The 15,808-nt window shown below is 43.5% G+C and overlaps 1 protein-coding gene and 1 pseudogene across 7 annotated transcripts in view; both read right to left on the reverse strand.

Moving 5' to 3' along the window:
* Positions 1 to 15,808, reverse strand: part of TAB3 (TGF-beta activated kinase 1 (MAP3K7) binding protein 3) — an 87,896-nt gene that overhangs the window by 42,160 nt on the left and 29,928 nt on the right. For all 7 annotated transcript variants that reach the window (XR_006961439.1, XR_006961438.1, XM_047076048.1 and 4 more), the window contains exons 3-4: positions 10,451 to 10,527; positions 10,079 to 10,207 (exon numbers count right to left, since the gene is read on the reverse strand). The gene's annotated coding sequence lies outside the window, so the exon portion shown is untranslated. The remainder of the gene's footprint in view (positions 1 to 10,078; positions 10,208 to 10,450; positions 10,528 to 15,808) is intronic.
* LOC124509217 (B-cell CLL/lymphoma 7 protein family member C-like) lies at positions 12,089 to 13,444 on the reverse strand (annotated as a pseudogene).

Genomic DNA, 15,808 nt, shown 5'->3' on the forward strand with positions numbered 1-15,808 from the left:
CACCATGGAGTCAGTTAACGATACTAGAAACCCGACTGCGATCCCTGACTTCCCATTCTTGTACGACCAACTAGAGTGTGAAATGAAGCGGTCAGGCTTTCTACCCCAGTTCTGCAATTTGTTAGTCTCTATGAAATATACTCAACTCGTATGCCTTGGAAACTTCACCTATAAAATGGAAAGAACGGTAGAGCTGTCATCAAATTCCTACGTCAAACATTAATAAGTCAGAAGGCATTAGTTACTATTATTCAAGGCATTTCTGAATGTTGTGGTCATCGGCATTAGAGCTGCAACTTCCTGCTGTGCCCTCACCTGTGATCTTGCCTTCGTCCCTCCACATCATGGCCAGAATATTGGATTTACAAGATGCCACACTGAGCATGTCGCCTCCACTCTGCGTCCCAACAGAGCAGAGCCGGGTGTGATCCTGTGCCACCTTCTCTTCAGGCATCAGACTATGATCATCCACCTGCCGTAGATGTTTTCGTATCGTCCTCCCCCTACCACACACACGCACGGTTTCTCGGAGCCACAATGATCCTGTCCATATTGGTACTGATGGTGCTCCTTCTAAGGAGGCTTCTACAGACAACCTCCTCCCGAGTCCTGCTGCCAGGCCTCTCCTCCCCTCCGCTGTGCTAGAGGACCCTCCATTATGCTGCCACAGCAGGTTGGGCTTATCTTCACGGACGCACCAAACACATTATACTGAAGCTGCCTGTGTATCTAAAGGACTCTCATATAAAACTGTAGCTCTACCTGGAACGTGTTGTTATGCCACAGTGGGGAAGTACTCAGAAAATGATGGGAGCTTGTCATAAGGACCTGGGAGCCAGCTTGAAGAGGCACCCATTGGCCAAACCTGTGACAATCGGAGTACCCAAATAATTAAGGACAGTAATGAATTACAGGCCTGTAGAAAAGAGAAACCCATGAGTCGCTATCAGTATTAAATACACACATACATAAGTGGAGAAGGGAGGGCTTTTGTTTACAGTAGAATCCAACTGGTAAACACGCAAGGAGTGGTAAGACCTAAAAAATCATTTTGCAGACAACACACTAGAGACCGCTTTAAGCAAAAATCATCAATAGATGCTACATCTTGGAGGAAATTTGGATGAAGAGTAGGATGCATGAATGATCTTAAAATATCTCCCCCAAAGACCTGCTTATTAGTTTCAAGGGGTAAAAATTATGTGGTAGACAAATCAAACAATGTCATGCCTGGGTGGTCAAAATTAACATCAATGAGGGAAAGACAGACAGTGGGCACTTCCAGATGTGACACCCTGAGAAAACAGAGTAATATGGTTTCTATGCTATACTATTCCCGTCGGGAATGCAGAACCTGAAACTAGTTATGAGGAAATAGACAAACACAGAATGACAAATGTTCTATTATTTAAAAAAAAAAAAAAAAAAAAAAAAAGAGGGGTGGGGACAGGGTGAGGATGTCATCTGAAAAATTTCAATGTCATAAAAGAAAAAGGCAAGACAAGTATCACAGATTAAAGGAGACAGAGTACATGACAACTAGATCTAATAACTGATCTTACACTGGATCCCATATGAGGTGGGGAAAGTGTTAGAAAACAATCTGTTGACAAAATTGAAATGGAGATGACAGATGATGAGTTTTAGGAATTAGGCAATGAAATATTTAGGGGTAAAGGGCATGACAACTTACTCTCAAACGATTCAGGAAGAATCCATACACTATGTATGTGTACACGCACGCATGTACACAAACACACACGCACAGAGAGAGGGAACAAATAAAGCAAACAGGGACGAATGTTAATGATAGGTGAATATGGACAAAGGATATAAAGTCTTCTTTGCTTAATTTTTATTCTTGCAACCGCTGTACTTTTGGAATCATTTCCAAATAAAAAGTCAAAACAAAACAGAACAGACAGAAAGTCTGTAGTTGTATTCAGGGGCTGTGCCTTGTTCGCCCACACACTCCCACAGCCTGACGGAGTACTTGCTCAAATGTCTGTTAAATAATGAAGAATCACTCTTACTGTATGTAGCAAACCAATCTACACATAGAGATGACTCTTGCCCCCTACCTCCTGCACACACCCCCAATAAAATACTGGGGCCTCAGGGACCACTGATGTAGAACAATCTGTCAATGCTTAGGAAAAAGGAAAAATAGGTTAAGTCACTCCATCAGTGGGTATTTCTAGCTTTTCACTTTTAAAATATCCCAAATTTGAAATGCTAAGCTATTCCCCCAGATTAACAACCTAGGCTTAATTTAAAATAAACATTTCAAAGTCCTGGGTGTTAATTCAAACCTGTTTGAATTATCTACCATTGTGATCAAGACAAACATAATTTGCCTTTTTCACAGTAAAATAATCTGTAATTTGCACTAGCCACAGGAGTCCTAACTAGATGAGTTAACTCTGCCCAATCACTGAGGCTGTAAGACAGCAGTGTCTAATAAAAATATAATGCAAGTTAAGTGTTCTAGTAGCCATGTGAAGGAAAACAAACAGGTGACATTTTAATAGATCTTATTAAACCGGATACACCAGAAATAGTACCGTTTTTACATATGATCAATATAAAAATCACTGATGAGCTATTTTATTTATTTCTCTCAAACTAAGCCCTTGAACTCCAGTGTGTATTTTATACTAACAGCATATCACAGTTCGGAACGGCCACATTTCAAGGGCTCAGCAGTTACCGCCAGTTACCGGCGGCTACCTTACTAGACAGCACACCTCTAAGGCTTTGCGATTTTCATTCGATTAAAAGACTAACATGGGGGGCGCCTGGGTGGCGCAGTCGGTTAAGCGTCCGACTTCAGCCAGGTCACGATCTCGCGGTCCGGGAGTTCGAGCCCCGCGTCGGGCTCTGGGCTGATGGCTCGGAGCCTGGAGCCTGTTTCCGGTTCTGTGTCTCCCTCTCTCTCTGCCCCTCCCCCGTTCATGCTCTGTCTCTCTCTGTCCCAAAAATAAATAAACGTTGAAAAAAAAAAAAAAAAAAAGACTAACATGGAAGTGCCTGTGGGGCTCAGTCGGCTAAGCATCTGACTTTTGATTTCACCTCAGGTCACGATCCCAGGGTCATGGGATCGAGCCCCGTGTGGGGCTCTGCAATGAGCATGGAAGCTGAAGATTCTCCCCCCACCGCACCCCCAGCCTCTCTCTCCCTCTGCCCCTCCCCCTGCTCATGTTCTCTTTCTAAAATAAATAAATAAAAGGCTACCAGGTACAACTCTTTGATTCTAGAATTCAGTAGCTCCTCTGACGGTAGACAATCAATTAGGGACAGGGCCTGGCAGAGACTAGGTGTTCAATGAGTCTCTGTAAGGTCAAATAGAAAAGAAAAATAGAATTCACTGAATTTAAAGGTAGGAATGACTTTAGTAATCAGATCCGCTTTGATTTACAGAGATAATGACAACTTTCTCACAGGAAATGATACTTCGATACTCATACTCGAGGGGCTAACCACATTCAGAACACTTGATGGCTACTTAACTGTCATCGCTAAAGAGCTTTCTTTTGAAGCACCCAAAAGCTTAACTCAAGCTGTCCCAGTGGCTCCAAAAACCAGTTTTGCTCACTTCTCAACCCTAATTTCAAGGGTTTAAAATGTAAGGATAATACAGTTGACTTTTTGTGAAAAAGAAGCCAAGGGTCCCCCAAAACAAAGAGGCTCCGGGTGGGAAGGGCTTGGGTTCGCTCCGCTTCTCGTCTCTGGAGCCGCCGTCGCCCCGCCGGCTCCGTCCGCCTTTAGAACCTCAGGCGCTACGGAAGCCAAAGTTCCCGTTCATTTCACCGCTACTGCTGTCAGACACCAAAGACGGAACCCGTGTGCCCTAAAAGGCAGATCTGATGATCTGGAGTCTACAAGTAAGAAAACAAACTCAAAGGACGGGCCTATGGCAGAATCACGACTCAAATCCAAGCCTGCCTTCTCCAAAGGCTGTGTCCTCCCCAGGGGCAGGTATCAAGGACACTGCCAGCAGGGTGAGGATGAGCGCCTTTGACCGGGAAAACAAAAAACAAGAAACCCCACCAGCTTATCAACCAATTAGGTGGTTATAGGTGTGGGGGGTAGGACTGGGAGGGGAGGAAAGAATCCTGATATAAATAAGCTGTTTGGGACACACGAGAAGCAGAGCTAAAAGGAAAAAACTGGCCCTTTTTTAAAGGTTACAATTACTGTACTCGCCTTGGAAAAAAACACTGAAAGGCATCTTTCAAATCAAAGCCAACAACTTACATACCCACAAAGACGGCTACCACCGGAAAAGATGATTAACAGTAGACCTGCTTTTCACAAAGATGAGCCTAAACTGGTAAAAACGTCTGCGCTTAAAGGGATTATGTACATAATCTGAACAGTGGACAGCACTCTGCCCTATACAAACACTCATTCACAGTTAGTAAGCACTGACTGACACGGATCATCATTAAGCGTTCCACAATATACAGCACTCTCAAACTTAATAATTTCCTGATAATTAGAAAATGTTACAAGACTTCTTTTAAAAAAAAAAAACAATTTCCTTTCTGCTCACTGGGAGGCTAAAACAGATAGTTTACCAACAGAAAATATTCTAGCCAGTAAGAGGGGCCTCTTTTCCTAAAAAACAAAGTGAAGCACTACACTACATTTTTGCATTTCATCCCACAGAACGCAACTAAAATGAAACACTGCCATATAGCATATTATAGATTTCAATATGACGCTCATCAAAACACACCATCTATTCTTGTCCATATATTATCAACATGTGCAACGACCATGCAAAATACATACGGACTTTGTTTCTTAACAACACTTTAATGGGCTGCTACTCTTTATACAATTCGAAAGTGGTGAGTGATGATCTGAAACCAACCAGAGGACTCCGGCAGTATGTGAACTGTACTGGCTAGGCTAGGCTGTGACCTAACTCCTGGGACACCCTTGAAACCCCACCACCACCCACTAAAGCACAGATGGCCACAGCTGTGGACTGTGGAACTGTGTAGGCGGTAACCCTAGATCAAAAAAGAAACACTGGAGGCATAACCCCACGATCGTCCCAGGGTTCCAAAGCCAGATAAACCAAGAGGTTCTGCAACGGGAAGCCTTTCTTGTCTGTCGGCTTTGCCGGGACTCCCAATTTCTGAGGGCAGGGTGGAGGTGGGGTCGGGGGCTGGGCTCTGACGCTATGCTTAGCAGTGGAATCACTCTGAGGTTTCCTTCAGTGGGGAGGCTACCCTGCCCCCTGCATTCAGGAACGTCGGCACCAAGGCGCAGTGGGTTCTGTTCCTCCAAAAGCAGCTACTGGGATTTCTCCCAACAGAATTATTCCTCCCGGCGGGAAAGCTCCCCCAGAGCTCTGCTCTGATGCTGCCGTTCTCCACACTCTAGAAAATGAGCTCACACCTAGTGCTTTGTGTCCACAGCCTTCTCTGAGATCAGCAAGTACGCAGGGTAGTGCGGTTCCAGGTCTGAGTGTTTACTTCTGCCACATTTTAGCTCACTTCCTAAAATAATTATAGCAGAGGTTACAAACCAATGGTCTGTAGGCCAATCCAGCCCGCTGATCTGCCTGGTCTGACCTCAGCAGTGTTAAAGAAAAAAAGCAAAAAAAAAAAAAGTTGAGTCGTATTTTTTAAAAAAGATGTTTTATTTCTTTAAGTAATCTCTACATTCAACATGGGGCTCAAACCCACAACCCCGAGATCAAGAGTGTCATGTTCCACCGACCGAGCCAGCCAGGTGCCCCAAACACACTTTCACATAGAGAAATTTTACATAACAATCTGGCTATCCAGCTTTCCTCAGAAAAAATGAGAAGCTGGAACAGTATCAAGTGGCTAAAAGTGCAGCATGGAAGAGACACATACTTTCCAGCCTGCCTACTCTGCACGCTCCCTAGGGCGTCCCCAAGTCAGAGGCCCGACTTTGCTGTTACCCGCAATGTGTTCCATAAAAGGTGCAAAGCCAGTACTGTGGAAGTCCAAGCCTACTGTGTCTCAACAGTAGGCTGCTGATACAGTAATGTGGGGCACAAGAATTCTTCATCGTGCAAGCCTATCTGGTGTATCATAAGGTGGTTAGCATCCTGGCCCCTCTTGCGAAATTGCCAGAAACACCCCAGGCTTCTTTAGAAAGGCAAAAGCATCTCAGGCTGACACCTACTGCTAGCATGTTAAGTTTGGTGACATGACAACTTCGGAGGATTGAAGAAAAGTTAGCCTGGTCTTGGGAGGACTCATAAGTAAAGGCATCATTCATTTTTCTGATTAGTCTGGCCCAGCTAATAACCAGTGAACAAAAATACGTATACTAGTATAAGACTTTGGAACTTTCATCCATTTCTTGCTGCTTCGGAGGTTTTGGCTTTAGATGATACTTACTGAGCCCTATGTATGTACCAGGCACTGTGCTAAGTGCTTTGTCTCATTTAATCCCCCTTATCCCACGGGAGAGGCCATGATATCACCCACAAATTTGAAAACGAGGAAATATGAGGTTCAGAGAGGGTAAATAATTTGCCTGTAGTCACATAGTTAATAAGCAGCAAAGCTAGGATACAAACTTAAACATCATTTTCCTTCCACCTCAAGTCAATTAGGACTTAAAATTTCCTTTATTTCCGGGTACGTGGTTAAGACAATGATGTCAAAACTCTGATGATGTCAAAACTCTTTTTTTTTTAGTTTTTTAAAATGTTTTTATTGCTTTTTGAGACAGAGAGAGACAGAGCATAAGCAGGGGAGGGGCAGAGAGAGGGGGAGACACAGAATCTGAAGCAGGCTCCAGGCTCTGAGCTGTCAGCGCAGAGCCCAACGCGGGGCTTGAACTCAAGGAGTGTGAGATCATGACCTCAGCTGAAGTCGGACGCTCAACCGACTGAGCCACCCAGGCGACCCTGATGATGTCAAAACTCTTAAAGACAGTTTGTTTGTTTGTTTATTTATTTTTAACATGTGTTTATTTTTGAGAGACAGAGCGAGACAGAGCACGAGTAGGGGAGGGGCGGGGGGGGGGGGGCAGACACAGAATCCAAAGCAGGCTCCAGGCTCTGAGCTGTCAGCACAGAGCCCAACGCAGGGCTCGAACTACAGACTGCAAGATCATGACCGGAGCCGGTCAGCCGCTTAACCAACTGAGCCACCCAGGCGCCCCAAGACAGTTTAAAGTTCAAACCAAAACCTGATTATAAAGTAGAAGAGTTTTTTCAGATGAACATAAGGGAAGGAAGACAAAAATAATATAAAAACAGGGAGGGGGACAAAACAGAAAAGACTCATAAATATGGAGAACAAACTGAGGGTTCCTGGAGGGGTTGTGGGAGGGGGGATGGGTTAAATGGGTAAGGGGCACGAAGGAATCTCCTCCTGAAATTATTGTTGCACTATATGCTAACTAATTTGGATGTAAGTTTTAAAAAATTAAAAATAAAATGAAAAAAAATAAAATAGAAGAGTTTTCCGTAGTAGATAAATTCTTTGAGGTAAACAGCAACAAGAAGTGGCCTGAACAGTGAAACATAACAAAGCATCTTTTACTGGTACAGGTAAGGGTTCCAATTTCAGGACTTTTCATGCATGTATGTAAAGGTGTAACCAATTAACAAGGGAGGGACAGGAACATGATAGTTGGTATTTCCCCTACATGAGGCCTTCCAAATAACTTATATGATAATCGTGTCACAGGATTCTGATTATAGGGAAAAACGTTTTGAAATAGTCACATTTTCACTGCATCTATCTCATATTCTATTCTCAAAAAATATATATGATGGATCAATATAATATTCATATTAAAAGAATCAAGAGCATTTTCATGTTAAATATAGTCCCCCAGATGCAAAAAGAAGCAGATTCCCTTTTAACTGAACTTAACACCTCCTCGCAAGTGAACATCTGTTTGCCAGCTGTCCCCTATATAGGATCTATCATACATGTCACTCCTGCCTTCCCCCACCAGCCTCCTCAACAAAAATACCAACGAAGGTACTTGGGATCTCCTCCCAATTCTGAGTCTGGTAACCAAAGAGTAGGGTATAATTATTTGTTTTTTTAAGTAAGCCAAACGCCCAACATGGGGCCTGAACTCATGATCCCAAAATCAAGAACCGCACTCTCCACCAACTAAGACAGCCAAGTGCCCCAAAGAAGTAGGATATTAAAAACTAAAATGAAATGATGTTACGCAGTGGTATATGAAAAAAGAAATGAGAAAGCCTTGATTCTTATTAGAAATATTTTGTTCGTTTAGGAATACTGAGTTGGTTATAGGAAAAAAAAAAAAAAAACAGTATCTAGGTTAGAAAAATCAGAGATTTCCTTCATAAAATGACTTTAAAAATATCTCAAGAACATTCTGGAAAAGACAAAACTACAGAGTCAGTAAAAAGATCAGTGAATGCCAGAGGTCTGTGGGGAGGAAGGGTTCACAAGCGAAGCAGAGACAATTTTAAGGGTGGTGAAATTATTCTGTATAATACTCTAATGGTAGATACATGACATTTATGCACTTGTCAAAACCCACAGAACCTGATAACACAAAGAGTGAACCTTAAAGCATGCAAATTTTAAAAGAGGTCAAGGGATCCCAGGAAGGAACAGAGACCATATGATGTAACCTAATTGTATTACAAATGTATGAAACAATATCACTGCAGGTGGTAGAGGGGAAAGGTGCTGACCTAAATAGCGTTGGAAATGAGTGGCACCTCTAAGAGTAAAGTCAAGGCAAGAGGAACTATACATAAGCACTGTACTCTAGTTGATAAAGTTGTTTCTTATGGGGGTAGAGGTTAACAAAACTGATATACATCTATACACGTATACTAGGAGAGAACAATTAAGAACATGGATGGTGAACGTTGGGAGCCAGGTCTTACTGTTAGAAGTGGGAGGTCACAGACAAGCAACAGGAGAAGACTAGTATGATCCATGTAGTAATGGATTAGGTTGGAGACATCAGTAGCAACTCATGTTTAGCTTAACAGCTTAATACTAACACAGATATATAAAAACAGACATAAAGAAACGTTTATAGACATGCATAAATATATAGTCTATACATGGGATTTCAGCTAGCAGAGTCCAGAAGCACCAACACCCTGAAAAGGCAATGAGCACATCTAGTACTCAGATCTTTATTTTTTTTTAATGTTTATTTGTTCTTTCAGAGAGAGAGACAGAAGCACGTGCGAGCTAGCGGGGGAGGGGCAGAGAGGGAGAGACAATCCGAAGCAGCCTCCAGGCTCCGAGCTGTCAGCACAGAGCCCGATGTGGGGCTCGAACTCACACACCATGAGGTCATGACCTGAGCTGAAGTCAGTCACTCAACCAACTGAGCCACCCAGGCGCCCCATCAGATCTCGATTTCTAATAGCATTCTCTAATAAAAGGAACCAGGGCTTTGTGGAGAAATGGCTGATTCTAGGACTGGAAGGGAGATACACAGGATAAGCCCGGAGTATGTTATAATGGTAGAAACTTATGAAGTGCTCAAAAGACACAACCCCTCCCCCCCCATCACTGTGGAGGCATGTTAAAGTGACACAGGGACCATCCAAAAGAGTTCATCAATGGCCAAAGCTAGAAAAAGTTAAACAACAAAATAAAGTAGTAATGGATTATGATCCAAAGTATAAAATAATTATCCATGAACCCATACTGATATAAATAAGTGACTAAATGAACAACTAAATGGGGGAGAGGGGACAATCTTCCATGCAGAAGACTTCCCAATAATTTACGTAGAACACCCTCAGGAGATGGACCATAACTTCCCACTCAAGCGGGGACCACACGGTGACTTTGTTCCAAACAACACAGTGCGGGAAAGAATTTAAAAAAAAGAAAGAAAAGTAACACTACAGTGGAGAACCCTGACATAAACCTTAGCCAGGTGACCAAAGTGAACATGAACAGTGACAAATCATGTTGAAGCAGACACTCCTGATGTGCTAAGAATAGAAGAATGGCACTTTACCTCTGTGGTCTTCCTCCCCCAAACCCACAACACCAATCTAAATAATGAGAAGAACAGGAGACAAATCCTGACTAAAAGATATTCTACAAAATACCTGATCGGTTCTCTTCAAAACTGACAAGGTCATCAAAACAGTGAAAGTCTGAGAAACTGTCACAGCAAGGGGAGCCTAAGGAGACATGGTGACCACACGTGATGTGGTGTCCCGGGGGGGGCGGGGACCCTAAAACAGAAAAAACACATTAGATAAAAACCAGAGAAATCTGAATAAACTGTGGAGTTAATAACAATGTTTCAATATTGGTTAATTAACTGTAATAGATGTACCGTTGCTAATGTAATCTATTCATTAATTAGAAGAAACCGGGTGCTGAGTAGACAGGAACTCTGTGGATTACCGTCTCCGTTTTTCTGTAAAATTAAAACTGTACAAAACAAAAAATCTACTTAATTAAACAAAATTTACCTGAAGATGATTTATAAGCTCTGGCACGGCAGTCTTATTCACATCTCCAGCTCGAAAAGCACCTTCTTTTCAGTAGTCTGTAAAGGTGACGAAACGAGGAGATAGTTATCCTTGTGCTGACTTCCCAACTCAGTATGGAAAAACGACAGAACCCCACAGACTTCTGGGGCCTTAAGGTGACAGCAGACGGGATGCCAGACCACACTCTGAAGCCAGGTGGTTCTCTCCCAAGTATCCTCACAGGCTGAATCACTGTCCTTTTTGTCAGGTCACAAATCTCTCCCACATTAATTCTACGTTATTCCAAGAGAGCAGCAGTTCAGGAACACAAGAAAATAATCCACCACTTGTTTTCTTAAGGCTTTTGTAGCACGCCTGGTTGTGACTTACCATCCTGACCCCCCATTCATCACAGAAGATAGGAGGAAGCCCAGACCTCACAAGCTATGTATGAAACTTTAAACTGTATGGTCAAAATAGTAAATACCTTCATAAAATATGTGGACTACAGGGGCGCCTGAGTGGCTCAGTCGGTTGAGCGTCCAACTCTTGATCTCAGCTCAGGTCACGATCTCACGGTTTTTGAGTTTGAGTCCCGGGTCAGGCTCTGAGCTGACAGTGCAGAGCCTGCTTCAAATTCTCTCTCCCTCCCTCCCCACCTTCCTCTGCTCTCTCTCCCTCACCACAAATAAACTTTAAACAATTTTTTTTAATGTGGACTAAAATAGAAACTATTTCTGTTCCCCAAAGGGCAATTTATACAAAGAAGAGTAACCTTACAGGCTTCTTTTGACAGATGAGCATTCTCTCTCCCCATCATTCAGAAACTACAGTAGTCCCCTCTGACACATGGTTTCATTTCCTGTGGTTTCAGTTACCCATGGTCAACTGCAGTCCAGAAGCAGATGATTCACCTTCCAACTTACCATGAGAAGGTCAACAGCAGCCTAACACTATGTCACAACGTCTACGCCTTTCATCTCACCATAGCTCATCACGTAGGCATTTAATCATCTCACATCATCACAAAAATAGGGATGAATACAATCAAATATTTTAAGATGCCACATTCACATAACTTTTATTATGGTACATTGTCATAAATGTTCTCATTTATTATAGCTAATCTCTTCCTGTGTCTACTTCATAAACTTTATCATAGATATGTACAGAAAAAACCATAATTTACATAGAGTTCGGTACTATCCATGGTTTCAAGCATCCATTGGGGGACTTGGAACATGCTCCCTGTGGATAAAAGGGGAGCTACTGTATCTTCATCCCAGTAAACCTGATAATCCAATGTTAACTTTACCATTTGGGGGTAAACACTGGGTTCTATAAGAGGTATCATGGATACAAGTCTCTACTTAATCTCCTGACTGAACCTCATTTTATGACCACAGGAGAGCTAAAATAACACACCCTGTTTATACTGTATATTTTTAGAACTTAACCATATTCTTCTGGGGCACCTGGGTGGCTCAGTGGGTTAAGTATCCGACTTCAGCTCAGGTCATGATCTCATGGTTCGTGGGTTCGAGCCCCATGTCGGGCTCTGTGCTGACAGCTCAGAGCCTGAAGCCTGCCTCGGATTCTGTGTCTCCCTCTCTCTCTGCCCCTCACCCACTCGTGCTCTGTCTCTCAAAAAAAAAAAAAAAATTAATGTAACCACATTTTTCTTGTTTTTTAATTTCTCAATTCCTTTATCTTAAACATTACCCCAAAAATGAACTTCAAGTAGGAGCAGAAATCCCAGGCATCTACATGAATGCTGCTTCTTCCATATGTAATGGCTTTTTCAAACCTGATAGAACACAAAATCCACCCCACATTCACGTGAACTTTCTCAACCTTAATCACCATAGCTCTCTCCCCTTCCTAAATGCCCAACAAGTTGAGTGTGCATCACCCCTATCTGCACCTGAAATAACGTGTGTTAACTTTTCATCGTCCTCTAGGGTTCAGCACTGTAAATCTTGAGAAGAAAAATCAAACATGCTCTTTTAGTTACAGTGCCTTATGCACACTAAATAGTGTAAATGATTAAATACAGGATTTTAAATTAATTGGAAATCTAATTTGCTCTGGTTGAGGTGTTTTAAATTTTTTGTTTTCGGTTTTTTAAACAAAGAGGTCTTTATTTGTAAAAAGCCAAAGGGCTCCTGGTCGATAGGACAGGCCAGCTTCTCAGGGTTTGGGGGCATTTGGGCAGATGTGCTTGGGGTAGGGGATGCCCTGTGAGCGTCTGTGTCACCCAGGGCTGCCCTGGAGACAGGTGGCACTGACTCAAAGACAGGGTAAGCTGGCGGGGGGCAGGGGGGTTGTTCAGGCTCTAGCAATTCTGGAACAGGATCCTCCTTGGTCAGCAATGGGAGTGCAAGAGTGCCGCCTGCAGTTAGGCCCCCAGGATCTGTCTCTTGGCACAGCCATGGGGGCTGAGCATGCTCTGGGGCCGCTTCAAGTGGTGGGGCAGGAGCCACGGGGAGGCTGGGCTGGTGGGTGTCCCATGGGCTAGACTCAGTGCCCTTTTGCAGGGAGGTCTCCGAATGGAAACTGTGGTTACTGTTTTCATCACTGAGACCCAGCAGGATGAGGGGGCCACCCTAAGGGACTAGCGCCCCTACCCCGCCACTCCAGGGCTCAGAATCTCTCTGTCCCCACCACCTGCCCTCTGTCGCTCCCCCTCCTGGAGATCCACCACTGGCACCCAACTTGAAGATACAAAGGGAAGTGTGGCCTACAGTTGACCCAGCACTCCTCCCATCTCCAGACTTTCTCTACGGTCACCATCACCTTCGTGAGGTCATCCTTGGCCCAGCTCCAGGTCTTAGCCTGCAGGGTCCCACCAGCCCTGCTGGTGGGGCTGGAGCAGAGACCGAGGCCACAGCTGGGCCGCCTCCCGTCCCACGGGCTTGGGCTCAGGGCCAGAGCCAGGTGCCACTCTCTCGGCCCGCCGGCCCTCCCTCCAAGGTCTTTAGTCTCAAATAACATTATTTAAAAAGAGAGACAGGACAAGTGACTAGTAACACATGCCAGAGGCAGATCATCTCCACATTTTGTAACTTAAACAGATTACTTAGCACACTTTTTCAAAAGGTAGGTTGTGGCCTATTAGTGAAACGTATAATACATTCATTGGGTGATGGTAAGTATGAAAGAAAAAAAAAGTCACAGAAAATAGCAGAGTGCTTGATACACAGTAATGGTAAATCTGGATTCAAAAGTCTTGTATGAGGTGTAGGTATGTATTATTAGATCATGATTAAAATGTGTTGTGTTGTTTTCCTCCCCCCCACCCCCACTGTGGGTTGTTATGAGAAATACTTAGAACATGGTGAGGTATTCTAGGCTACGTAAAAAAAACAACAAACATTTACTACCTTTCTATTTTACTTTTATCTCAACAGATGACGATTTTCTTAATGTTTTAAAGGTTTATTTTGAAAGCACATGCACACACCAGCGGGGTAGAGCAGAGAGGGAGAGGGAGAAGAGATGGCAGCAACTCGGCGTGGAGTTGAGACACGTGTGCATATGAAAGCTGAAACAACTCTTGATGTTACTAATTTCTGTGTGACTTTGTCTTTCTCAAATGCAGCCTCAATGGGTTCTGTGTGGCTCCCTCACGTACTACTGGAGGGTTCCTGCCTCCTAAAAAGATTTTTAAAAGGTGAGCCCGGGCGGCTCAGTCGGTTACGCATCCGACTCTTGATCTCAGCTCGGGTTCATGGGATTGAGCCCCTTCTTGGCCCTGTGTTGACAGAGGCGAGCCTGCTCGGGATGCATTCTCTTTCTCTTTCTCTCTCCCCCTCCCACCCCCAGCCCCTTCCCTGCAAGAGCACGCACACACTCTCTCTCTCAAAATCAATAAATAAACATTAAAAAAAAAAGATTAAAAAAAGTAATCAGTTTCCTGGGGCACCTGGGTGGTAAGTCGGTTGAGTGTCCGAATTCGGCTCAGGTCATGATCTAGCCCTTCCCGAGTGTGAGCCCTGAGTCAGGCTCTGTGCTGACAGCTCGAAGCCTGGAACCTATTTCAGATTCTGTGATTCCTTTGCACTTTCTGCCCCTCCCCCACTCGTGCTATCTCTCTCTCTCAAAAATAAACAAACATTAAAAAAAAAAAAAAAAAAAAGTAACCCGTTCCCTAAACCCAGAAATTCAAGATCACAAACCGTGGGAACTTCATACTGGAAGGGTATGAAAGATGAACAAAAATATCGTTTATAATCATTTCTTTAACAATGTCAAACCTGATGATCCTCCCGAATCCACTGTTCATTCATTTAACAAGATCTGGGCAGTCAGGTTAGAGGTACAAAAGACCGATGCCCTCAAAGAAACACAGTGACAGTTATAGGAGAGGGGTTAAGTCATATAAAGAAACAAGGTAAGACAAGGAAAAAGCTTCATGGAAGAGATGACATTTAAACTAGGTTGCAAAGAATAGGATTTTTTTGAAATAAAAACAATAGAAATATAAAGTTGGAAGGAACTCTAGATGTCACGTAACCCAGTGGTTCCCAACTGGGGATGCTTTTGCCCCAAAAGGCACATTTGGAAATGTGCGGAGACAATTTAAGTTGTCATCCTGGGGAGGGACGCTTCTGGCATTTTGTAGGCAGAAGCCAAGGATACTGCTCACCATCCTACAGGCCACAGACAGCCCCCGACAACAAATTACCTGGCCTCAAACGTCAATAGTGCCAAAGGTGAGAAACCCTGAATCCAGCCTCAGTATAATGTCCTTGTTTTACAGAAGATGACTGAAAGCTGCAGGGATTTTAAAAACTTGCTAAAAAGCTAAAATCACACAACCGGCCTCACAACATCTTGGCCGGCGTTTAATTCACACACACAGCCACACATGTTATTATACTAGGAAAGAGATGTTTTGTAAGAGTGGCAAAGTTTCTGTCATGTGGAAAAACTAGGTGGAAATCAAAGCTGATATTACTATTCAGTCTTTCTTGAAACGGATCTACCAGTGGCTCAAAGAACTACAAAACCATATAAAAAATTATACCCGTACATGTTCATTATAGGAGATTTATCACCTCCACAACTCTTGTTATTGAGCATGGACCGAAAAGAACAATTACCACAAAAGCTAGGCAGGTGGAAGATGGGCATGTGCACACAGCACACTCAATTACTCCGCAGGGCAGGTCTTTGAAACTCCACCGGCTCCAGCCACAGTCACCGAGGGTCTGGGACCTGGGTGGGATTTGCCCCTTTAGTTCAAAACCATATGCTAAGTTACCCTTCCCTTTGCTGATGAGCTTTCTAGTAACAAATTACATGTATAAAGACCTTCTCGGGGGCCTGATTTAGGGCCCAAATCCGAACACATCA

The sequence above is a fragment of the Lynx rufus genome, unplaced genomic scaffold, assembly GCF_022079265.1.
Source record: "Lynx rufus isolate CCGP_SWC_20201006 ecotype Redwood Valley unplaced genomic scaffold, mLynRuf1.p SCAF_14, whole genome shotgun sequence".
NCBI classification, from domain to species: Eukaryota; Metazoa; Chordata; class Mammalia; order Carnivora; family Felidae; genus Lynx; species Lynx rufus.